Here is a 27,262-nt window from a genome sequence, read left to right as displayed (position 1 = left end):
GGCTTATAAAAATACAAATTGCTAGCCCCCACCAACAGTTTCTGATTCAGTAGATCTGGGATAGGGCCTGAGAGTTTCCTTTCCACCAAATTCCCGAAAGATGCTGACGCTGCTGGTTCTGGGACCACACTTTAAGAACTAAATTTAGGTTGATTTAGGGCAGTGTCTAAAGACAGAAAGAAGAAATACGAAAGTGTGGAAGACAATGATGAGAGATAGAAGAAGCCAACTTATTGGAGGAAATTAAAGGGAAGAAGGAATTAAGACAACAGGTGATGACTAAATTAAAATTAAGAAAAGCAAAGGAAGGTAAACTTCAATTGAATGCCAAGCCCTGTGCTAGGCACTTTACGTTCACATTCCTGCCAGGTAGGTAAAATAACATCCAGAAGAGGAACAAGGTGTTCAAAAACTTGACAAATATGAGTGGATAATGATGACTATAGTAAAATAGCTTTGCAAGGTCAACACAGTTAAAAAACGGTCCTGAGTTCTAAGCCACTTAAGAGATAGACAAGGAGAAAGATGGAGATCAGAATACCATACTTATTTCTGATTAAGGCTGGGAGGGATGATGTGGCTTAGGAGTGCAGCAACGGTGGGGTTCCCAATGCTGCTGCTCAGAAACAGACCGGTCTATTGGGCCAGGCCAGATGGACATGTTTCCTCCCGTGGGGCCCTCCCCTGGGAAAATTTCCAACATGGAAGATAAGACATGAGTATGGGAATTATGGTAGCCATTCCTCAAGGAAGGAGAGCATGGCAGGGGCTGAGCTTTGCAAGCCCTATGTACTCTTTTCAAATTTACCATTCAAATAATTTGCTTTTCATTCTCTGAGGCAGAGTGGTGAAAGAGTAAAGAGGTTGGGAATGTTACATGAACTGAGGTCTCTCTAGATGCAAGGAAAAACATCAGGAGCCTGGAATAAATATCCTCTCCCTATAGGTAGGTGAACCTAGCATAAATGCAGACTCTTTCCCTCTAAAGCCTGCTCCGTTTCAACGATTCTGTTGGTACTTCCCTGGCAGTCTGGTGGTTAAGACTCTGGCGCTTCCACTGCAGAGGGCACGGGTTTGATCCCTGGTTAGGGAACTAAGATCCCGCGTGCCACACTGCGCGGCCATATATATATATATGATTTTGTTGCTTCTAGAAAGAAAGCATGACAAAGATTGGGGAGTAGTAAAGAATCCCAGGAAGATGCAAGATGAAGGAACCAATACCGTATTTTGGTAGCATGGTAACTTGAATTACTGGTGCCCAGCAACAGGGGATTGCCTGCAAGACTAAACACTGGAAGTGGGCCTGGCTGGTGGCCGGGTCAGTATCCCGAGGAGAGGCTGGTTGATCTAAATTTCACACGTGGCTTCCGAGTCTGCTTCTGTCTGTGGCCATTTTGACTAGTTTTCGTTTTCTATATTCTGCTGGCCATTTAGTTTGTTCCTGAGGAAAATGGCTCAAATTGACATTTGGACACATTTGGAAAGGAAAAAAAGCACTAAAGAGCAGCCTCATTCTACTTAAACAGTGTGCAATCAGACTAATATTTCCAGTAGTTCAACCTGCTATGAGTCCCAAGTCATCACATCATCAGAGGTTTGTGCTCCGTGTCCGTAGACGTGCAGAGCCTCTTCAGTTCTCCTTCCGCCCCGTCGCTGCGGTGTCAGCTTGCGCTCCGGGAGTTCCCGCAGCGCTGCACACGGCCTCCTACAGTGGATGAGGGTGGGCTGTCCCTCATGGAGGGCTCTCACCACGTGACTTTCCAATGTGCTCGTGCTTAGTAGAGCACCTCCTTGGCACAGTGAAAGTGTTTTAAGTTGGACTTTGTTGAAATGCCCCTGGAGGCACATTTTAAAGCTGAGATTTTAATTACAGACCATTAACTACTGCTGCGTCTGTGTCTTTAATTGAGTACCATATATATAGTTCTAGGGCCCTTGAGGATTTTACCCCAACAGGTGAAGTTTTATGTGTTCAGTGGATTTTTGTTGTTGCTGTTTAAGCGAAAATGTTTGAATTCCGATAATTCTTGCTAGGAACACAAAAGAGGAAGCAGAAGATGCCCAGGAACTCAATAATTGAGTGGATGAAGATGAATATAGGAAAAAAAAAACAGCAGGAAAATGGTATCTGAACTGACTGAAGTACATAAAGTCCTAGAACCTTCACACATTTTTATTACTCAAAGAATTCTATTTTTTATTTGGCAAACCAGAGGGTTTATATTAGTTTTATTATCTTATGGTTGGGATGATCAGCACACTTAAACCTGAACTCAAACCTAAACCTGAACCTGAACTCAGACCTATAGTTTCGTCAAAATTTTAGCTAAAAACGAGAGAAAAACTTTAAAAATATCTCTTTCAGAAGTTCCAAACACCTATATAAAATTCTTAACACTTGGAAAAATTGTAAATTTACAAGTATTAGTTACCATAAATGAGTCTTCCTGATTATTTTCTTATCATGAGTAAAATGTCTTCAGAACTTTCTTCTCTTGAATATTCACTGCAGTTAATGAGTGTTCAGTGTAGTTTATAAACGATCGTTTAAACACAGAGATAGGAAGAAAATGAAGAGACCAAGCTTCTAGTCTACATTCTGCCATAAACCAGTGGTATGATCTAGGGGCCAGTTAGTGTTCTCATGATTAAAATACCTGTTGTAGAGCGTTCAGAGATATCTCATAAGGGTAAAAATGAGGTCATGTATACAAAGCACTGAAAAAAATTTAAAGTGTTATATGACTTTTAAAGTAATCAGCATCATTTAAAATGGACGAATAGCATAAACTGAAGATGTTTAGCTTAGGGAAGGTAAGACGGAAGTGGTAAAGCAAAAGTGTCTTCTGATACTTGAGAGCTGCTCAGTTGATCTGGAGGACAGACTTTAAAAGCGGGTGGAAATTACAGCCCAGTAGTTTTCAGCATAACATAATAAAACAACTGTCTACAGCAGTGGAGTAGATGGTCTTGTGAGAGCGTGATCCAACTGTCCATGACAGCGTGCATGCCAAGTTCCTATACTGATTGTCAGAGATGCCTTTTGTGACATTAGCTGCTATAATTTATTATTGGACCAAGAGCTCTCTAAAATCCTTTCCAACTTTCAGAGCCTTAGTTCCTGTGTTCATCTAAAAAACTAATCAATGAATTTTGTGGCAGTTGATTCTATTGATAATGTTTATATGACAGGATACAATCAAGTGGAAAAATATATTCACTTAGGTGTACCATGAAGATCCTAATGTGTTCTCCAGAGAACAGTGGTATTTCTAGAGCATGGGAGGGATGTATGCTTAGTGGGGATTCCTTAGCCCTCCCAGAAATGCCTTCACTAAGCAGCAGTGCTTTAAACAATCATTTGATGTTAGCAATATAAATCCAATTGAAGTTAGTATATACTATATTATACCGTATTCTTTTTCTTCACATGAGAAATACCTTTGGGATTTAAAATCAAGGAAAGCCTTTCTTTTTCTGAGGAACTAGAATATTTCCTTATTCCAGTAACAAAGCTTTGTAATTTAGTGAACCCATTGTCCTGGCTGCTAGGAAGCTCAAAGCAGATTTGAAATAACCATGGCAACTCTGACAATTCTCAGAGTTGGCATGCTTACATTATCTCTTTTTCCCTTGGTCTGAATTTTCTTTCTCTTTCATAATGTTTTAAACTGTTAAAAAAATTTTTTTAAAGATGGTCATACTTTTAAAGTAGTCACTGTAGATACCTTCAGTTGATTTTGCAAAAAAAGTCTTTTATGCTCTTCTTTCTTTAGCCAACCTTGCTATTTTCCACATAGACACAGAAGCACAAACACACACACACGCCAGTGTACTATTTTCTTCTTTTCAAAATATGCAGAAAATAAATTTAATAAAACACAGTAAATTATTTGCAGCTCTGAAGGGTTTGACAATCAAATAAATCTGATTATGTTCTCCTTGCAGATGATGCCATATTTACCTAAAGATCAGGATGGTTTGTTCTTTCTTGGTCTTCTAAGGGTTACAGAACCTGTGAAATATATTACTTCACCGTCCTCATGAAGTGTTTTAGTGATGGCCAAGAGGTTTTGGACAGTGAAGAATTTAGGACTCTTTTGAAGCTTATGACAAATGTTAATTTGAAGTTCAAAGATGCATAGTCTCTGCCAGTTTTTCTTGCCATTTATTTATTTATTCAAATTTTATTCCTGTACTCCTACCCGCATTCCTCATGATAGCACTTAACCCTTTCATAAAGAAGCTTCCTTTTGTCTTTTTAAGTTCCCTTGGAGTCAACTACTAGATATCATGGACATTCTTTTGCTTTTTCAGAGAACTCTGGAAAGCAAGCAGCTTCCTCTTCATGTCCGAACCTGCCACAGGTCTAACATGGTAAGTTTTTGTATTTCATTTTGATACAGATTCTGTAGGCCCTCTGTTGTAAGCAACTAAAATTTTTTGAAAAGAAGTTATCTTTTTAAAAATTTAAATATAGTTGATGTAAAATATTGTGTTAGTTTCAGGTATACTACATTGTAATTTGACATTTGCATATACATTACAAAATGAACACCACAGTAAGTCAAGTACCATCTGTCCCCATTCAAAGTTACTACAATATTATTGATCATATTCCTTATGCTGTATATTATATCCCTGTGGGTTATTCATTTTATAACTAGAGATTTATACTGTTAATTCCCTTCACCTGTTTCACCCAACCCTCCACCTGCCTCTGCTCTAGCAACCATCCATCTGTTCTCTGTATCTATGAGTCTGTTTTCATTTTGCTTTGTTTGTTTGTTTTGTTTTTTAGCGTCCACATATAAGTGAGATCAGACAGTATTTTTCTTTTCCTGTCTGATTTATTTCACTAGCAAAATGCCCTCTAGAGTCATCCATGTTGTCACAAATGGCAAGATTTCATTTTTAATGGCTGAGTAATATTCCATTGTGTGTGTGTGTGTGTGTGTGTGTGTGTGTGTGTGTATCACATCTTCTTTATCCATTCATCCATCCATGGACACTTAGGTTGCTTCCATATCTTGGCTATTTTAAATGATGCTGCAATGAACATTGGGGTGCATATATCTTTTGGAATTACTGTTTTTGTTTTCTTTGGGAAGATACCCAGAAGTGAAATTTCTGGATCATATGGTAGTTTTATTTTTAATTTGTTGAGGAAACTGCATACTGTTTTCCATAGTGGCTGCATCAATTTACAGTGCACAGGATTCCTTTTCCACCATATCTTCGCCAACACTTGTTATTTGTTGTCTTTTTTGGATGATAGCCATTCTGACAGGTGTGAGATGGTATCTCATTGTGGTTTTGACTTGCATTTCCCTGATGATTTGAGACGTTGAGCATCTTTTCATATGTCTGTTGGCCATTTGCATATCTCCTTTGGAAAAATGTCTAGTCAGGTCCTCTGCCCATTTTTGAATCAGGTTGCTGGTTTGTTTGATGTTGAGTTGTATGGGTTCTTTGTGTATTTCAAGTATTACCCATTATCACATATATCAGTTGCAAATATCTTACACTCAGTAGGCTGCCTTTTCATTTTATTGGCGATTACTTTCACAAAGTGAAAACTTTTAGTTTGATATTGTCCCATTTGTTTATTTTTGCTTTTGTTTTGCTTGCCTGAGGAGACAGATAAAAAAAATATATTGCTAAATCCAATGTCAAAGAAATTACTGACTATGGGTTTTTTTTAAAAGGACTTTTATGGTTTCAGGTCTTACATTTAAGTCTTTAATCCATCTTGAGTTTATTTTTGTATATGGTGTGAAAAAGTAGCCCAGTTTGATGCTTTTGCATGTAGCTGTCCAGTTTTCCCAACAACATTTATTTAAGAGTCTGTCGTTTCCCAGTTGTATATTTTTGCCTCCTTTGTTGTAGGTTAATTGACCATATGAACTTCAGTTTATTTCTGGGGTCTCTCTTCTCTTCCATTGATCTATGTGTCTGTTTTTCTGCCAGTACCATACTGTTTTGATTATTGTAACTTTGTAGTGTAGTTTGAAACCAGGGATTGTGATACCTCCAGCATTGTTCTTTCTCAAGGTTGCTTTGGCTATTAGAGGTCTTTTGTGTTTCCACACAAATTTTAGAATTGTTTGTTCTAGTTCTGTGAAAAATGCCATTGGGATTGCGTTGAGTCTGTAGATAACATAGGGTAGTATAGTCACTTTAACTATATTAATTCTTCCAATCCATGAGCACAGTGTATCTTTCCATTTGTTTGTATCCTCTTCAGTTTCTTTCATCAATGTCTGATAGTTTTCAGAGTACAAGTCTTTTACCTCAGTGGTTAGATTTACTCCTAGGAATTTTATTCTTTTTGATGCAATTGTAAATGAGATTGTTTTCTTAATTTCTCTTTCCAATAGTTCATTATTAGTGTATAGAAATGCCACAGATTTCTGTATATTAATTTTGTATCCTGCAACTTTACTGAATTTATTGATGAGTTCTACTAGTTTTTTGGGGTGCCATCTTTAGAATTTTCTATATATAGTATCATGTCATCTGTAAACAGTGACAGTTTTACTTCCTCCTTTCCAATTTGGATTCTTTTTATTGCTTTTTCTTGTCTGATTGCTGTGGCTAGGACTTCCAATACTATGTTGAGTAAAAGTGGTGAGAGTGGGCATCCTTGTCTTATTCCTGATCTTAGAGGAAATTATTTCAGCTTTTCGTCATTGAGTATGATGTTGGCAGTGGGTTTGTCATATATGACCTTTGTTATGTTGAGGTATGTTCCTTGTATGCCTACATTGTTGAGAGTTTTTATCATAAAATTGATGTTGAATTTTGTCCAAAGCTTTTTCTTCATCTATTGAGATAATCATATGATTTTTATTCTTCAATTTGTTAATGTGGTGTGTCACATAGATTGATTTGTGGATATTGATTTGTGGATAAATCCCACTTGATCATGGTGTATGATCATTTTAATGTACTGCTGAATTCACTTTCCTAGTATTTTGTTGAGGATTTTTGCTTCTGTATTCATCAGTGCTATTGGCTTGTAATTTTCTTTCTTTTTTTGTGTGGTGTATTTGTTTTGGTATCAGGGTGATGCTGGCCTCATAGAATGAGTTTGGAAACAGTCCTTCCTCTTCAATTTTTTTTTTTTTTTTTGAAGTAGTTTGAGAAGGATAGGTATGAACTCATCTTTAAATGCTTGGTAAATTCACCTGCAAGGCCATCTGGACCTGAACATTTTTGTTGGTAGATTTTTTGTTTTTGTTTTTTTAATCACTGATTCAGTTTCATTACTGGTAATTGGTCTACTCATATTTTCCATTTTTTCTTAAGTCAGTCTTGGGATATTGTATGCTACAAGGAATTTCTCCATTTCTTTTAGGTTGTCTGTTTTATTGGCATATAATTGTTCATAGTAATCTCTTATGATGCTGTTCATATTTTCTATTTTTTCCTAAGTCAGTCTTGTGAGATTGTATGTTTCCAGGAATTAATCCATTTCTTCTAGGTTGTCCATTTTATTACCATATAATTGTTCATAATAATCTTTTATGAGCCTATGTATCTCTCTGGTGTCAGTTGTAACTTCTCTTTCATTTCTGATTTTATCTATTTGGGCCCTATCTTAGTCTCTATTTCACTTGTTTCTGCTCTTTATGATTTCTTTCCTTCTTCTAACTTTGGGTTTTGTTTGTTCTCCTTTTTCTAATTCCTTTAGGTTTAAGTTTAGATTGTTTATTTGCTATTTTTCTTATGTCCTGAAGTATGCTTGTATTGCTGCAAACTTCCCTCTTAAAACTGCTTTTGCTGCACCCCGTAGATTTTGGATCATTGTGTTTCCATTTTCATTTTCCTCCAGGATTTTTTGTTTCCTCTTGATTTTGTCAGTGACCCATTGGTTGTTTAGTAGTATATTGTTTAGACTCCATATGTTGGTGTTTTTTTGCAGTTTTTTTCTTGTAGTTGATTTCTAGTTTCATGCCTTTGTGGCAAAACCTGGGGCCCAGGTTCAGGTTCAATCCCTGGTCGGGGAACTAAGATCCCACAAGCCATGCTGTGTGACCAAAAAAAAAAAAAAAAAAATAGAATATCTAATTTTATAGGTAATTTCCTATTTTTTGACCTGTCACTATAAAATTTTTTTAACTTTATAAACATTATTGTTTTCAAAATTACATGAAGTATTTTTTAGAAGTGTCAGTGCAAGGTTTACAAAAGATTTCTGACACTACTTAAAATTATATCATTTTAAAAAATGACAATAAGAAGTATATCTATGAAAAATTACATTGTAATTTTATGTATTCTTATTCTCACTTGTTTCCTGATTAAATTTGCTAATTAGTTCTGTAAATAATATTTTTAATTGCACCCACTGCTGCCATGTTCCTTGGGATGTGAAGGCTTGAAGGCTTTCTGCCTCTTATATCTTATAAAGATTTTGTAAAAAGAATTCAGATGACTCTAAGGGTGATTCATAAACCACACTTAGATAAGGTTAATTTTCCTTCATCAGATTTGGGGTGGGGGGATAGTTTTAATCTCTCAGTGATATTTAAAAACTCAAAGGCAGCAAGATTGTATAATTAATTCTGGGTTTATCTTGATAATTTTTTCAACTGTAAAGTTCAAAAATTATTCTATTTTTTTGAATTTTATTTATTTATTTTTTATACAGCAGGTTCTTATTAGTTATCTATTTTATACATATTAGTGTATATATGTCAATCCCAATCTCCCAATTCATCCCACCACGCCCCCTCCACATTCCCCCCCTTGGTGTCCATACGTTTGTTCCCTACATCTGTGTCTCTATTTCTGCCTTGCAAAGCGGTTCAGCTGTACCATTTTTCTAGATTCCACATATATGCGTTAATATATGATTTTTTTTCTCTTTCTGACTTAACTTCACTCTGTATGACATCCGTGTCTCTACAAATGACCCAATTTTGTTCCTTTTTATGGCTAATACTCCTTTGCATATATGTACCACATCTTCTTTATCCATTCGTCTGTCGATGGGCATTTAGGTTCCTTCCACATCCTGGCTATTGTAAATAGTGCTGCAGTGAACATTGGGGTGCATGAGTCTTTTTGAAAAATTATTCTTCTAAACTAAATGTATATTTTTTTCTTTGAAATTAATATATGGGGAGACACTTTGAAAATAGGTAAATAATGTTATTTCTCATAAAACTTTTACCCAACTAGTTTTAGTATCCATTGTTGATCTTCTGTCTCCATGATTGTTTTTCTTTATTAGTTGATATTCTACTATAAGGAAGCACTGTCCCTTCTTATTTATTTATTTATTTGGATAGGGACTCACAGATTCTTATTTTATTAAATAGGTTATGATCCATTACTATCATCATTTATTTTGAGGCTCAAATTATCCTAGATTTGGCTAGGGGAAGCCCCAGTAGTCCTTCTGTGTCATTTTTACATACCCCATTATTTTTTGAAAAATCCTTTACTTTTTTGTGAAGTATGATATTCCAAGCTCATCTTGTACTTTCTCTGCCCCAGCCCTGAAATCAGCCATTTCTCCAAGCAGCTATATTTCATTTTGATAGAGAATGATACCAAGACCTGAGTGCTAAGTGTGCTCATTTCTACTCGTATGGCATTATTTCCAGGCCCTTTCAGAGGAAAAAAGATAGGTAGATAGATAGATAGATAGATAGATAGATAGATCGATCAAACTATGAGTTCACATATTGGAATAGGATAGCTGCAATTCCAGTCCAACACCACAAGCTACATTATAGTTTAGTACTGTGCAATGGGTACAAATGTGAGCCACATATGTAATTATAAACTTTCTAGTTGCCATGTTTAAAAAAGTAAAGAAACAATTTAAATCTATTTTAATAATGTATTTGTTTAACACAGTGTATCCTAATTTTTACCATTTCAACATATAATCAAATAAGACGTTATTAGTGAGATATTGTACTTTTTTCCCCCTTGTAGTAAGTTCTTCCTAAGCTAGTGTATATTTGATGCTTACAGCACATCTTCAATTTGGTCTAGCCACATTTCAAGGGTTCAGGAGCCATATGTGGCTAATAGCTGCTGTATTGCACAGCAGAGTCTTCTTACTTTCTGTGTTGGTTATCCCATTCCTCAACAATGAAAAATCTGGCTCCCATTATTTTCAGAAGCCCAGAATTTTGCTCAAGCCTGGAATATACAGGAGGTAGCCTCAGAATGGCTAATTTATACCGCTGAAAAAAAGCAAAATTACTAATTAGTGTTTGTTCTCATTTTTTATATCAAAAACATACAGTGAAAGCCATAAGTCTTACCTGTGCAATTCAATGAGTTTTAATCAGTGCCTACACCTGTGTAACCCACATCTCTAGCATTTTCATCACCTGAGAAATGACCCCTGCGCTCCTTCCTAGTCAGTCCTCTGCCCCTTCCAGAGGCAACAGTTTATCTGACCTTTTCCATTATGGAATAGATTTTCCTCTTCTAGAAATTACATAAATAAAATCACAGTGGATTTTGTGTGTGTGTGTGTCTGGCTTCTTTCCTCTTAGTATAATGTCTGTGAGATTCATCCATGTTGCTGCATTTTTTTTAACTGCTGAAAAGTATTGCATTGTATAAATATACACACTTTGTTTATTCATTGCACTGTTAATAGACATTTGAGTTGTTTCCAGTTTGGGCTAATATGAATAAAGCTGCTAAGAACATCTTTATCTTAGTCTCTGTGAGGACATACATTTTCAGTCCTCTCCGGCAAGTACCCAGCAGTGGAATAACTAGGTCATAAGGTAAATGTAATAATTTTCTTTTATATGGTTAAATAGTGTTAACACTGAAATGTTATTAACTGTTTTTGAAACCATTGACAATACTTTTATCTACAGTTTGGCTTTAAAAGCTAACTAAAGGCATTTATATTATTATGACACTTTTTCATGCTGGGTCAAGTAGTGTGCCAGGATAACATTTTCTCCTTTCCAAGTCCATTATCATTTCACCCTTTCCTCCTTCTGCACCCTCCTCTCCTCTCCTTCTCCCGTGGACTGGACTTCTCTCGCTCATCCTTCAGGCCTCTCTTCAGACTCTACTCCTCTTGGAAGCCCATCGTGACCTTCCCAGTCTGGTGAGATGACCCTCTTTCTCCTCTGTTTCCTCCTATCATGATCTGTCTCACCCAGCATTGTGAACATTGGCGTGTGTGTCAGTCTTCTCTTTTTCATTGCGAGCTCCTTGACAACAAGAATTGTTTCCCATTTTTCTTTGCATACCTGTTGCCTAAGCATATCTGGCACAGTAAGCCCTCAGCAAATGTTGGTTGAATGAATAATGAAGAGTCAGGTAACTACTTAAAGTCTGTAGTGAGTTAGAGGTAGAACAAGAACTCGAATTGAAGTTTGTTTTTAAATTCATTGTTTTCCTCTTAGTTTTCTGGATCATGCATTTTGTTTCAGCCAAAACAAATGTAAAAGAGATTGTTCACACTTGGTTGAGATAAAGAAACTAATAAATCTTTAGAGGCCAGATGTGAGTATCTCAGAGACAAATAGTTGGCACTAGCAGTGGTACCATTGGATTCGTGTGTGGGTGAACAGCAGAACCTGTGGAGCCAAGGCAGGTAAAGGATGAGAGCAGGACCCATGGGGATGGGGATCTCCGGAAACACTGGGCCCCTTTTCAGGGCTACTCTTCCTAATGAGAAAGAGCACTGACATCAGTTGCAGCAACAGATACCAACACAATTTTACTCACAGTCTACATTTTAGGTCACTTGGCCAGATTTTTCAGTATCCATGGTGACGGGTTGATCTACTATTTCCAGGGCTGGATTATACTCCAGGGGAAAGAGCTGCATGATGCACAACAATATTTACAGACATACATGTGTGGACAATAATATCATTGTCAGTCACTGTCAAACAAAACAAACTTTATGGTTGTTTTCTTCCCCAGCCATTGTTCTAAGTGATATTTCAGGCTTCATTTTAAAAACTGGGACTGTATAGTGTTCAGAAATCTTTAGTTCCTGTTGTGATTGAAATGGAATTCTAGCCGTTAAGAGTTGCAGAACAGGACCAAACAAACAAACAAAACAAAACAAAACAAAACAAAACAAAAACCCAAATGCTAAACATGACATCAAAGCTCCTGATCAATTCACAATCCGTCATCCAACATTTATTTACATTTTTTAGACTGCAGAAGGGTTGATTGAGGCACCTTAGTGAGAACATTACTAATAGTAAACCCAGTATTCTTGGTGTCAACCCAGGATATATTTATTTTTCCTCAGAGCAGCAGCACACAGAGTGTGGACAGATGGAAAGATTTTTTTAAATTCAGTCTCTCTGCCATGTTGATAATAAATAACCACAAGTTTTGATTATAGGACTGGTTTTTGTCCTTCCTGAGAGATAAAACTTCAATGTTAGCCTTCCATTTGTTTTCTTTTTTCCTTCTGCTTTGCCTTATCCTTTTTCTGGTTCAGCCAAGTGTCCCAAGGCATGTTGATTATAAAATGGAATCTGATTTTTTATCTCTAGGACATATTTTGTGATTATAAAACATTAAAAAAAACTTACATCCAAAAACGTTTAACATAGTGTAATCAATCCTCTTTCAGTTAGTGATACCAGATAGTGTCGTAGCATTAATCCAAAAAAGCAAATTATATTGGTCACCTTCAGCAGCATCAGAAACTAATTTGCTGATTTAAAAAAATCAATGACCACAAAAGTATTGATGGAAATGCCTGACACCTTCGTAGTGTTTGAACTATGCTGGTTTAAACTCTATAAATACAGTTGGTGATGTATTTATATTAATAAATACACAGTAATAGAAATAAATATTACTTTTACAAATGAGTAAGGACCCTGTGCTTTTTGAGTAGAGAGAGACAAAATTCAGCTCAGAAGTTACCCTTTTCATTTGTGCATGTAGACACAACTTATTAATCAGGTCTGGTCGATTTTTCCTTTTTTCAGGCCGTCTTAAAAGGGGAATCATGAGTTAGGAAACACTGAGGGGGGCCAACCTAAGGTAGGCCCCAGCTTTGTCTGTAATCAAATTAAGTGACATCCTCAAGTTTTTAAAATTGCCTGTTTAAACATATCCCTTGCTTGTTGGTGATTTGCTCCAGATGCCATAAAAAGAGTATACTTTAAAGGGCCTGGCTTCCATGGAGATCAATTATGACTTTCCTCAAATTATGAGGAGTTGGTTTTATGAATTGGTTTGTTTGTACATCATTGTCTGAGATGTCTGTCTGAAGACTTTATATGGACAGGATATAGACATGAGATCCTGTATCTTTGAGCTGTTTTTCCACATGTACTGATATATTAAAATTCTATCACGTACTCTTCATTTGAGAGTAATTGAAAAAATTTTCAGGTATATTCTCTTTCAATAAAGAAGTAGTTAAATTTATATATATATATATATATTTATAGATTTATTTATTTTTATTTACTTATTTTTGGCTGCGTTGGGTCTTTGTTGCTGCACGCGGGGTTTCTCTAGTTGCGGTGGGCGGGGGCTACTCTTCGTTGAGGTGCGCGGGCTTCTCATTGCGGTGGCTTCCCTTGTTGTGGAGCACGGGCTCTAGGCATGTGGGCTTCAGTAGTTGTGGCACACGGGCTCAGTAATTGTGGCTCACGGGCCCTAGAGCGCAGGCTCAGTAGTGGTGGCGCACAGGCTTAGTTGCTCCACGGCATGTGGGATCTTCCTGGACAAGGGATCGAACCTGTCTCTCCTGCATTGGCAGGTGGATTCTTAACCACTGTGCCACCAGGGTAGTTCCAAATTTATATTTTTATAAAAATATTTTATGGGCAGATATTTCAGTATGTATCTCTAAAAAATAAGAACTCTTTGTAATTAAAAAAAAACCCTTCTCCTTGTTATAATTCTCACACCTGAAACATTAGTAACATGAATTTAAGTTTTGAAAAGTTGGGAAATAGGTTAGGTTGTATTGTATAGCTATAATTGTAAATAATAAGTTGATATTATCTGAATGTTAGAGGAATTGCCAATGTCAGCTGTGATTATAATCATTGATGAAAAATGAGGATTACACCTTTCCTGAACCTGATAATATTCTCTGTTGTGACTCTGGTATCAAATAGAGTATCTAATTCACACCAATCATTTGTTATCTGTACTAAGAAGCAAATGGAAAAAATGGGAAGATGATTTTGAAAGAATTGTGGAGTTATGTCAAAGAAGGGTCTTACTAACGATTGAAAGCCCTTTGTACCTTGATCTTATCAACTCTGTTAATTCTCAAGTTTGAGTAAAACCCCATTATACATTTTCAGTGCCCTATTCCTCAGTTAATGAGTATTTCTTGAGAAATTCACTCTGTATATTATTTGTCTAATCTTTTCCAAACCCTTAACGCACTTTGGTAGTCTTTTAATTGATCCACATTTGACTTCCTATGAAATTTATCATTGCTTGTGATTCCTCTATCACTTCATGTAGAAGATGAGGAGTCAGACACATCCAGATGAGCCCCACGGGGACTACTGAAGGGCAAAAGGGTGGGGCATAAAGCTGGAGGACACATTTCAGGGGTCAAATTGTACTAGGGACTCATCATCATAGCCTAGAGAGGAGATAAAGTCACAACTTCAAACTCAGGACCAGATGGAGAGCAGGAATTAAACAACACATCAATTACAAAGTTATCTGGAAAATCCCCAAATATCCCCAAATGACACATTCTAAATCTATGGGTAAAAGAAGAAATCACAAGAAAATTTAGAAACTGTTTTGAACAGAATGAAAATGAAAATACAATGTATATATAAAAACTTGTGGGATGAAGTCAAAGCAGTTTTAGAAACAAATTTATAACATTAAATGCTTATATTAGATAAGAAGAAAGGTCTCAAAACAAGGATCTCAATAAAACTAGGAAAAGAGAAGCAAATTTAACTCAAAATAAGCAGAAGGAAGGTAATAATGAAGATCAGAGCAGAAATCAATGAAAGAGTAAACCGAAAAACAATAGGAAGAAATCAGTTAAATTAAAAACTGGTTATTTGAAAAGATTAATAAACTTGACAAAACTTTATCCAGACAGAATAGGAAAAAAAAAGAGAGAGAGAAAACACTAAGAGCAATATTACAAATGAAAAAGGGAACCTCACTACAAATCCAACAAATTAAATTTTATTTCTTACACATTCAATGAGTCTATCCTTAATTTTGTTTTTTATCAGCCCCAACATTTAAAGGATGATGAGGGTATATTATAAACAACACATAAAATTGACAAATTCCTGAAGAGGTGCAAACCAGCAAACCTCACTCAAGAAGAAATAGAGTACATGAATAGCCTTATATCGATAGAAGTAATAAATTTGTATTCATTTAGCTGCGTCCATCCTAGATTTGTTTGACTCCAAAGCCACTGTGCAATGAAGTGGTCAAAGCTGTTCAACAAAAACTCTCCTACTATTCCGCTTACTCACCTTAAAATGTCTCTATGAGCCCATCCAACCAGTTTTCTATCCCTCGGGACTCTGAGGATAAAGTGTTTCTAGTCACTGATTCTCAAATATACTTGGTTTTGCTCATGCAAGCAGGATGAGTTACTTCTCAAATAGGAATAGAATGAATCACAGAAAACTTCACAGAGGAGACAAAAGTTAATTTGGGTGTTAAAATGTAAGGATTAGTGTACATGGAGAAAAGGTAAGAAAAGGTTTCCCAGTTGTAGTGCGATGCTAGGACATTCTTGATGGATTTCAAGAATGGCCTCCATTCATTGGAAGGGTTACTGAAATAGAAACTACAGCCTAGAATGCTTTATTTCTATACCTGGAATGCAGTTGGAAGCCAAGATTAAGTAGAGATTCATTAAATGACAAGAAACATAATTTATTGGGGGAAAGGTTTATTTTCCTCTAAGGAGACAAGCAAGCATTTGGTCAGGGCAAAGTTTTTGAGGAAGACTTTTCTTTTTAAAAGTTATCAAAGGATTGAAGAACAAATTCTGTCATGGATAAATGACTAGTTTGGAGACCTAAAACAAAAGCATAAATAAGTATTTTCTAAATAAATAGAATTACAATTAGTAGGATTACCTGGGATCAGGACTAGAATTGGCTTTATTTAAAATTTTTATAAATGAGTGAAAACTTCAAGTTCACAAATGATATGATATTTTTCTAGGTGGAAAGATGCCAGCTACAAAGGGAAAATCTGAAGCAATATCTCAGAGGCTGAGTTAATGGACAGGAAAGTGGCAAATGGGTTTCTTTCTGACAAACATAGGTTATCATGCATTTATGGAAAAATAATTCAAACTGTATTTATCAAATGATGAGTTTCAGTATTTAGTCACACTTCTGAAAAGGAATCCAGGAGTTACTGTAGACTATTCCTATTCTCCTGGTTTTAAAAGGACAATTAAATAAATAGGAGAGAAAAAAATGTTTGTGTGTGCTTGTGAAAATACTTTTGTGTCATTAGAAATGTTCCTCAACTTCTAACCAATGTCGCCAGGCATCATAAATTGCCTAGAAATGGCAGAGTGTTACATTATACTCAAAATTCCATTAAATTACAGAGAAAAGGAGTCATCGTTTTAAGAAATCCAGCAGAGTATCTTTGAGTAGATGGCAAAGATGAGGCACAGGTTGTAAATTGTAATTACATCTGTGAGTATAGTCACATATTTACTTCTTGATTTCAGTCAGCGTGAAATAATTATGTGTTCCAGATTGGAGTGCATTCAAAGTTATGTTTAAAAAGTTCATGCAGATTTCCCACTTTGCTTTAAGAAAAATCTGCTCCTAATGTTATGCTCCCCTCCAGCATTCCATAAATGGGCACCCTAGAGATCAGAATAACTAATAAGTAGAACAATTTAAGAATAGCCTCTCGCAAATCAAATTGGAGCAAACGTGAGATCCATCTAGCAGTAACCAAATACATGCTTCCCCAAATCATATACACCCATTTAAGCTCTGAGTATATTCTATTAACAAATTTAGGTTTGAGCCTCCCTGTAGGCTCTAGTAATGCAGTTTTAGAAGTGAAAAAGGCTTTACCTGTTCAAGAAAACTTAAGTAGAATATTAAACAAAGAATATTTAACCCACATTTCCCTTGTGGAATATGATAGCCATCATTTTTCTTTGGTTTAGTCCTCATAGACCTCAGTGCAACATTTAGGTGAACATAACAATCTTCCTTTCAGCTCTTTTTTCAGCAGCCTGCACATTTGTGAGGTTTTTTTAAAAACATACTTGAAAATCACGGTCATGGCTGCTTTCTCAGATACATCTGTGCTTAGATCAGGCAGTAAAAATAGTGAATGTTCGTGGGTTAAGGTAGGGCACAAGGAGATTCAATCATGAAAGCAATTACAGGTGATAAAATTCTTCCATTTTCCTGCTCACAATTCTAAGAGGATCATTATTCAGTTGCCCTACCCGTTACTCCGAATCCCTTCATCTTCACATACTGAAGAAGTCTGTGTGATACTTAGTTCAGAAAAGTTCTTGAGGAAAGAGCCTGAGTGGTTTTGGTCTCATAGGAAACAAAGGCTGAACTTACTAAGTATAAGAGTACAAAAGTTCCGTAGGTACACACTGAATGCATTCCAGTTCAACGGCTTAAATCAGGTAGTCTCTAAAGAATCAGAGATTTGGTCCTTCACACACACTTTTGATACTGAGTGAGTGTCCTTGTTCTGGGCAGAGAGGTAATCTTCTGTATGGAGTAAGTGGCTCATATCTCTGAGTCCACTTTTTACCTTACATGCTCAACTGTGTGTGATGCAAGAGCTCAGCAGAGAGCATCAAACTGTTGAGTATCAGCATCTTTGACTCGGGAAGTGTGCCCAGGGCTTGGAGTGAAAACTGCACGTGAGTTCTGGCTCAGATGAGTGACAGGAGACGTTCTCGCCACCAACCTGAGTCTCCTGGTTTGGAGGTAGTAGTAATAATAACAACAGCAAGGCTACTCGTCTGGTGGTTTTCCATTATGAAGTTGGAAAGGGTTGTGTTTGAAAATACTTTGTAATCTGCAAAACACCCTACTAATGTTCATTATTGTTATTGTTTCTTGTATTTGATAACAATGCTCATGGCATTGTTATTTCTTAAGCCAGTTTTCAGCTAGCCTCTGGATGGATTCTGAATTGTTTGGACAATGAATGGCAATTGATCATTGCCCTCTGCTTTCTATGCACATGTGGTCCAGAAGCACACAGTGTAGAACCCTTGGCAGGTGTCCAATCATTGTCTCAAGAGCCAGAGTGGGCTCCTCTTTTGCATCCTACAGCACTAATGTAAGCTCAGATTCCCCTTGGACTCTTTATAGCCCTGCCTTCAGTTGCATCACTTAAGATACACACAAGTGGGGACTTCCCTGGTGGTGCAGTGGTTAAGAATCTGCCTGCCATTGCAGGGGACACAGGTTCGAGCCCTGGTCTGGGGCGATCCCACATGCCGCAGAGCAACTAAGTCTGTGCGCCACAACTACTGAGCCTGCGCTCTAGAGCCCGCGAGCCACAACTACCGAGCCCGCGTGCTGCAGCTACTGAATCCCACATGCCTAGAGCCTGTGCTCTGCAACAAGAGAAGCAACAAGAGAAGCCACCGCACCACAACGAAGAGTGGTGCACCACAATGAAGAGTAGCCCCCGCTCTCCGCAACTAGAGGAAGCCGGCACGCAGCAACAAAAACCCAATGCAATAAAAAATAAATAAATAAATAAAATTGATTAAAAAAAAATACACACAAGTGGTTAAGTATTTAATTATCTGGTTTTTGCTTGATATTCAGAATTCATAAAACATTAAAAAAAATTCCTGTGACCTTAGACAAGTCATGTAATCTTTCCAAGTCTTGTTTTTTTTCACTTCTGAAGGAGGTTAAACTACATATCTTCTGCGTCTTCTCCAACTTAGAATTTTTGTGATGTTACTGTAATGTCTCCCTAAATGGTTAAAAAATAGCACCAAATAGGCATGCTATGTGTAATAGGGATTCCCTATTTTTAGAATGGATTGATGTTTTTAGAAACTATTTGGCTAAAGAACTTTCTGTTAACTCAGTGTCACCCACCAACTTGTTGACCTCGGGGTGCTTTAAGTGAACTTAATATTAAGAAAGATTAAATTTTGACACCCACAGGTATTATCATCTCTGTTTCAAGCTTTTCATGAGTATAACCTGTCAGAGTTACTACCCTACAAATCAAAATGGTTATTAACCATCACAATTCCAGGCACCAAATAAGCAGAATAACCCTTTATCTCCATGGCACATCTTTAGATATGGGCGTGAGCAGTTCAGGCCAAGATCTAGGGTCCTGTCTTCTAATGTATTCCTTTATTTGCTAGAGAGAAGCCTTCTCAAAGTGAGGGATCAGAGCCCCAGGGGAGAGTGTGGACCCCTGGAGAGCTCAATGGAGCTGTACTTTTGTCCTTTCTAGCTACTCTGCCCAAGGTCATTACAATCTCAGATTCTTATAAACATAAAACAAATAGAGTTTTAGGTAGCTTGACACATACACGTACTCTACATATAAACATGTGCATTTACATATACATAGATGTGTATAAATGTATGAATGTGTGGATAAGTATTTATTTAATCATTAAATACATTATCTTGGCTCTCAAGAAATTTACTGTCTTGAAGGATGGAGATAAAAATGTGCAAGTGCTCTGGTAACCTAGGTGTTCCTAAATAAAGATACACACATGGGCTAGCCAAATGTTTTATGACAGCTAGCATTTACTGAATATATACCGTGTGCCGGGACTAATTTAAGCTCTTTACATATGTTGGCTCAGTTAATCCTCCTAAACAGCCTTATAAGGTAGGTGCTGTTTGATTCATATATATATATATATATATATATGATATAATATAAATATTAAATATATTTGTATGAGGTAGATACTATTATATATTCAACTTCTAGGTACTATTATATATTCAAATTTCACAGAGATTAAGGAATTTGCTCAAGGTCATATGCCCAAGCAAGTGGCAAAGAGGTGGGATTCTACCCAGGCAGTTGGCTCTAGAACCAGGTGCTTATCTTCCCCCACCCAGGCTGCGTCTGTGGTAAACGCAGGTTTCCAGTCAGCCTTTGGTGGGCAGGTACTCTGAGCACGCACCCCCCTGCGCCCTCTGGGTTCTCGCTGAGCAGCTGTGCACGTGCTTAGTGGATTGTCAGGAGCCTCACCGGCGGGATGGTCCTACCAGATTCTGTCCTTCATCGTCAAAGGACATGGACAGTCTACAAAATCATTGTAGCTTGATTTTCTCACATAGGCTCCGAGATGGAGGTATGCGTGCAGGGAGTTAATTGGCGAGAGCTCCTAGGAACACCTATCAGGGAGTGAGGAAACAGGGAAGAGTCAGCATCCACTCGGAGGGGGCAGACTTGGACGGTGATGCAGTTGCAGCAGAGGCCCCAGCAGACCCCGTGTGAAGTTCTAGAGCTGAGATCCCCTTCCTGGATTGAGGCAACAGTGCAGGGCCTTAGTATCCCGACCTCAAGTGGTCACGGGGTGCAGGCTGCCCCAGGAGAGCAAGGCAGCTCCTTTTGGTTGAGAGCCGTTCCTGGGGAGGGAGTGGAGTGTGAAGCAGCCATCAGGCAACTGTCCCAGCAGCGGAGGGAATGAGAGGCCCAGCCTGCAGGGGGATCTGCATCCACTATAGACCCTCAGCGTCATGGCGAAATGGCAGGTGTTGGCCGTAGTACTTTGAGAAAGGAGTTCCCTGCTGTTTCCCTGCAGTGTTCATCTGCCTTGGAAAGGCAGATAGTGTTATGGAGAACGATGTGTGTATATGGTCGGGGGGGTGGTAAGCAGGAACGAGGAACGAGGGAGAGAATGTTATCTCCCCCTCCCACTTCTTTCCATTCTGTGGGTGGATTACCAAAGCTCTTGCAAAACGAGGTCGGGTGGACTCAGACTTGTCAGTCCCTGGGAGGTTATGATGGATGGGCAATCTCTCCCACTCCCTCTCCCTGGAAGAAAATTTCTCGCCTACTCTCTGGGAAATTAAAGTAATATATCCTTCCGGATGGAAGCCGACTCAGTGTAAAATCCATAGCTCAGGTAAATTCTATACTAAACCTGAAATGTTGAAATGATAAAATAACAAAAATATGTTTCTATAGGCTTCTCCTTTCTCAACAGCGTAGAATTATTGCCCTCTTCTCTCCCCTTCTCTTCTCTCCCCACCCTTGTTGTGTGTGTGTTTGTGTGTGTGTGTGTGTGTGTGTGTATTTTGGGGAAAACATGGAGATTTGTTATATATTTACAGCAATGTTTATCATGTATTGAAAGCTGCCTATGTGCCAGATACTTTATGTATATTATTGCTGAATATCCCAATAACCTGCACAGTAGGTATTAATCACACTGTTTTGTAGAATGAGAAATTGCTGCTCAAAGAGTTTATGTGACTTGCTCGTGATCCACAGCGAGTAGGTGATAGAAGCACTTTGGGCAGATCCTGAATTCACATTGCCTCTCTGTGAAAAGGGGTTTGAAGTTCCTTGTGCCTCATTTGGGGTGTCTTGGGGTAGATGTTAGCAAGACGAAAGGCAAGAAGATGAATTTATGGGTGGAGAAATAGGGCTGTACTTAGGCTCCTGCCCACCTTCTACAGTGCACTTTATGTATCCTGTGTGTGATGGAAGGAGCTAATGGCTTACACATCCCCAGTAACACACACAGTCTTTAACCAGAAAACTTTAATAACTGGTTTTTGCCTTGCTAGAAACAGCCTCTAATCTTCCTGGTAGAAGGTGTTGAATTTTCCTCTCACAGATGGTATGGGCTTCCATTACAATAGAATAGTTAACTTTTCATCTGTAGCAGGAACTTGGATAGGAATATGCAGAATACAATTGAATAATGTTGTAATCCAAACTCAAAAGAGTTTGCCTTTAAATGTTGTCTACAGGATTTTTCCATCATATCTAACATTGAAGCTGGTAAACTTATCCAAGAACTTAAGACCCTTCATGCTGGTGTTTCATGGGGGACATCTGAAAAGAATGCCATTACCTAAATGATTGCTCCTCAAGGTGAATAAGGTCGGCTTTAGTGCCTTCCAGTTAGAGAGGAGGACCCTAATCTTTGCCACTTGCTCCCAGGTCAGGAGCAAAAAAAAAAAAAAAAAAAAAAGGTCAGTGTGAGGGCACATCGGTCCTTATCTCGGAGCCAGGATGGATGAAGATCTGTGTTCTCCCATCTCCCAACAGCCTCCCCAAAGATGTTTCTTCCACAGGTTAAGTAAGTTTGGTCTCTGGCATGCCCAGCACACAGCCCGTGACACTTTTGTCTTAAACAGTACCAGGTTTTAGAAAATGAAGTCAGATTGTCAATTTGAAGCAGGTTAAGTGTTTGTGCAGGTTAAGGCCTTTACTCAAGGCATTGAGTTACTGAAAGATTAGCCTTATGCTGAAATACTAAATGGCTGTAGAAGAAATCTGAAAAATGCCATTTAATATTATGAAAGACTTGAAGAGAGAAGAACTGAGTCACGAGAAAAGAAAGAATTGAGGAGCAGGGTCAGTTAATGAAAGACTTAGAGACAAGTTAGGATCCGTACTGGAGAGAAAAGGAGGAAATAGAAATGTATTCGTTTTTACTGTAGTCAGTTTTTGTACTGTCTTATATCAGTGGTACACAGATGGTTAAACATTGCCTACAGGTCACTTAAGTGACTAAATAGCAGTGTAGCTTTCTGAACTGTGACCATAGAAAGATGAGTGTATTCTGCTTATGACATTGTTTGGTAAAAGATTACAACAAAACCTTTAGTGACAACATGATACATTAGCCAATACAGCGCAACAGGACAGAAACATAGTAAGGCACACGCACTGAGCAAAGGAGGCCATACCAGGGAGGACCCCACAAAGTACACCTTGAAGAGCGATTTCGTTTAGCAGAAACCCCATAGGCATTAGCAGACAACTTAGGACATGAAGACATGAAGGTCTGTGAAATGTTAATCCCGTGTGAAGTTGTTAATCTTATAGCAACCTTATGAAGAAAGGTAAGTGCTGTACAGTAATAAAAACCCTGTGCCACGGACAGTGTTGTACCAAGTTCACCCAACAACCTCTAAGCATGTTATAAACATGTGGTTTTGCAAGGGGGAAAGCTCCAGAACAGAGAGGATGGCCGTTTTACCTGAGGGCTCACAGCGGAATGAGTCCAGCCAGACTGTAGTTCTTAGTACCTCCTGAAATTATGCTTTATGTTTTCCTTCCTGATCCATTGCTCATGATTTTCCTTCCAGCCTGAGAAGGAATGGTTTGACCTTACCCCACCACCCCCTCCTTCTCCTTTCTTTCAGGTTCAGTGCAAGCCTCATCACCTTCTTTCTCAATCACTATGTCCCACTTCTCCCTTCTGCCATCTTTGATAATGCACAGTGCTTATTGTTTTTAGTGTGTTTGAAAAATCTAGATTGCCATGAAGTTCATCTTGATTTTTAAGATATGTCTGTCTTCCCTTAAACAGAAAAAATAGGGATTTACTTATACTCTAAGACTATTCTTATACTTTTTTCTGTTTTTACCCAAACTTCTCAAATAATGCTGAAGTCAGAACAGGCAGTCAGCAAATGCATGGTAGTCAATGAATGAATGAATGAATGAATGAAGTAGTGTGTCTATTAGGAATTGTCGAATCATTAGTAACAATTACTTGATAATAGTGACCTTTAAAAGATAGGTGTTTATTTTCTTTGACATAAAACAAACAAACAAAAGTCTGCAAGCAGGAAGTCCAGGGCTATATAGTAACTATCCAATATTGTCAATGCCCTCAGGCTCCTTCTATGTTTCTGTCCCACTATCTTTAGCATGCAGAGACTTTTTAAAGGTTTCCTCATGGTTGTAAAATTGCTGCTGAAGTTCCAGCCATTATATCTCAGTAATGAAGAGGGAAGAATGGGGAAAGGACAAAAGGAAGCAGACCTCCCAGATGAGTCAGCTCCCTTTAAAGATCTTTCTGGGACCCCTACCCAGATGACTACTGCATATATCTCATTGGTTACCTCTATTTGTAAGGGAATCTGAGAAGTGCAATCTTTGGCTATGCACATTGTCATGCTGAAGAAAATTGGATTCTATTAGGAAGGAAGAAGGATATGGGATAGGCAATTACCAATCTCTGCCGTAAGTAGTGGTCAAAGTTGCCTCCTGATTGGGGTTTAATATCTTAGTATGTCTATAAGATTAGATGTCCTCCCAATATAATGCATCTGGGGGTGGGGGAGAATGAGCAAGGCTTTGGAATTTAGACAAGGAAATATAAAAAGGAGTTATATCAGTCATCCTAGTTGGAAAAGAGGAGTCAAAGATTTGGAGATGTCAAGTTGAGGTTGTAAGGAACTGGAGCTTTTGATGAAGTTGAAAAGCAAGTATCATGGGAATGATAGGCATGAAGGAGCTAGAAAGATAGGCAGCTGTGGTCTGAGGGTGGAACACAGGATTTAAGATTCCAGAGGCTTAGCTGTTCCAGTGAGTGAGGGAAAAGCTTCAGGGCCTGGTTTCCAAAGTACACTGAGGTGAAGGTCATTAGAGTAGAAAAGATTTATAGGCTCCCGTGGAATAGAATCATATCTATTGAATGTGCTTTATATATTTCTTAGCTGTGCCAAGCACAGATGGACTTTCTTTCTGCTGTAAAAATAATATAATTACATTTTAGAAAATAGAGGGGGAGAATCCTCACGTTTCCACCATCTGCACAACTCATGTCTCAGTTCCACATGGTGTATGTGGTTGCAACCATAGCTTACAGATAATTGCCTATCCTTTTATTTTAATTCAACATTATAATGTGGGTACTTGGATATTTGTGCTCTTGGCTATCACACGGGCATCTCAGGATCAAACTCATTATATTTTATAAACGTTAAAACTTTCTCGTTATAGGTTCTACATCTATCCAGCCACCAATTCAGAAATCTGGAAGGATCGTTTACTGTTCCTTTTCTGACACCCCACATAAGTATAATCGTATTTTGTGCATTCTATCTCTTATTTTACTTCAAATCTGTCCCTCCTCTTCACTTCCTTGCTGGCTACATTAGTCACTCCCCCAGCATAAATGGCAGTGGTCTCATAACTTGTCTTCCTAACTCCAGAGTTGCTTCCTCCAAGCCACCCTCTTTTCTCTCAGGGTCTTGTAAAACACTAGTGTTCATAGTACTTGGTCTGCTTAAAGCCTTCAGTCAGCTCCCCCATTACTCAGAAAAGGGTTAAATTCTTTAATGCGGCAAACAAAACCCTCGGTAAGTGGAACTCAGTCTTACCTTCCTAGTGTCATCTCTTGCCTCTACCGTTCTCCTGCACTCAGTCACACGGAACATTCATTTCAGCAAACGTCCCCATCTTTTACACTGAGCCGTGCTGTCCCACAGCTGTTCCATTTTCTGCTGATGATCTGCTGCTCTTCTGCTGATTCACCTGCTTCCTGACCTCTAAGCAGAGACAGGGGCTTTCTCCCTCCTCTTCCCCTGGTTCTTCCATCACACTGCTATCACCACTCTCATCACATTTTTCTGTGGCTATTCATGTTTCTGTCTCCTGCACTAGATTATGAGTAACTTGAAGGCAGGGACCAGATCTCAAGATAAAATTATCTTCCTAGTGTCTGACATATATTAGATAGCTAGGAAATGTTAAAAAAAAAAAAAAAAAAAACCAAAACAAAACAGAAAAGCAAGAACCCTCTTACACTGGGTTCCCTGTAGCTCCCATCTTGCACTCATTTCCCTCAACCTTCTTGAACGAATTGTCAATGCCATGTAGCTCTCCCCTTTTACTTCCTGTTCACCTTTCCACCTCAGGGTACTCGATTCCTACCGTCTCCACTTCCAAGAAGTGCTCTTGGAAAAGTCAGCAATGCTGGCATATTGCCAAGCCCCATAAACACTTTCCAGTACTTGACGTAACTGATTTATCACATGCCTTTGACACTGGAACTACTCTCTTTGTTGGAAAGTGCTCTCTCTCTCTTTCTTTCTGACACTGGGCAGTCCTCTGCCCTCTCAAACCCTTTCTCCTCCTTTGTAAACTCTCCTCCTCTTGCCCTTCTCGAAGGTTTGGTCCTCAGTGTACCACTGTCCTTATCTTCTGCTCTCAGTGTAGAAAACCTCCACAGTGTCATTTTAGCTCTGCAGTTTTAACTACCACTTACACTCTAATAAGTCTCTCAACTACATCCGGCCCCCATCTCTCATCTGCACTTCCAATTTGAATATCCAGCTGCCCACTGGACATATATATTTGTATGTTCCGTAACCTCCTTAAACACAGTGCTAACCTGAATTAAACATCTGCCCTCTAGCCTTTCCTCATCGCAGTGCAACCCTCCCTCTCCCCACCGAAGGCTCCTTCTGATTCCTTGTGTGAGTCAACAACACCACCAAGGACCCGGTCAACTTCCAGCCATCAGTGCTCTCTCTCTCCTCCCTCCCCCCCACAGCTAATTCACCATCTTCAGTATGGCACCACACCCTACGTCCTCCACTAAGTAGAGAGATCTTTTGAAACACAAATCCCACCTTGTTCTTCCTTATTTTAAACCTTTGAATAGCTTTCTGTCCTCTAGGATTAAGCAGACATTCTTTTGTTTGTTTTGTTTTGTTTTTTGGCCGCGCGTGGGCATGCGGGATCTTCGTTCCCACATTGGTGCCCCTTGCAGTGGAAGCGTGGAGTCTTAACCACCGGACCACCATGGAAGTCCCTACGCAGACATTCTTGAGCAGGGCACAGCTGACTCACCTTGACCTGGCCCCATTTCCATCTCCATTTCACCGGCTGCCGCTCCCCGCTTTGCATTTTTATGCTCTAGTAACCTTGAACTACTTGTAATTCTACCTTAAGTCCTTGTCTTGTTTGTGGTGGTCCATCTGCCTGGAAAGCTCTTTAACCCTTATTCGCTCTGATGATCCTAATCATCACCCCACGTCTCCAGGCTGGACTGCTCTTTCCTGCACATTCTTGCTTAACACTCTTCCTCAGCTCTTACCACTTTATACCGGGATTGTCTTCCTCTGTTACCATTCAGCGCTTATCACTTTATACTGACATAGTCTTTCTATGTTACTTTTCCCTCATGGAAAGGCTAGGGGCTCCAGTTCTGGAATTACTGTCTTTGGGCTCAAACCCTGTTCCACACCTTATTAGCTGAGTGACCTTGGGAAAGTTACTAAACCCCTCCAATTTTGAGTCTCCCCAACTAGCAAAATGGAGATGAAAATAG

General features: G+C 38.5%; 1 protein-coding gene across 14 annotated transcripts in view; it reads left to right on the top strand.

The window, feature by feature from the left end:
* Window positions 1-27,262, top strand: part of LMNTD1 (lamin tail domain containing 1) — a 431,818-nt gene that overhangs the window by 19,591 nt on the left and 384,965 nt on the right. For 10 of the 14 annotated variants that reach the window (XM_059935489.1, XM_059935481.1, XM_059935491.1 and 7 more), the window contains 2 exons: window positions 4,321-4,380; window positions 11,051-11,104. The gene's annotated coding sequence lies outside the window, so the exon portion shown is untranslated. The remainder of the gene's footprint in view (window positions 1-4,320; window positions 4,381-11,050; window positions 11,105-27,262) is intronic. The other 4 variants (XM_059935487.1, XM_059935486.1, XM_059935485.1 and 1 more) reach the window with 1 other exon arrangement.

The sequence above is a fragment of the Balaenoptera ricei genome, chromosome 10, assembly GCF_028023285.1.
Source record: "Balaenoptera ricei isolate mBalRic1 chromosome 10, mBalRic1.hap2, whole genome shotgun sequence".
NCBI lineage: Eukaryota > Metazoa > Chordata > Mammalia > Artiodactyla > Balaenopteridae > Balaenoptera > Balaenoptera ricei.
Note: the sequence above shows the minus strand (reverse complement) of the source record. Positions and strands in the feature narration are given on the sequence as shown.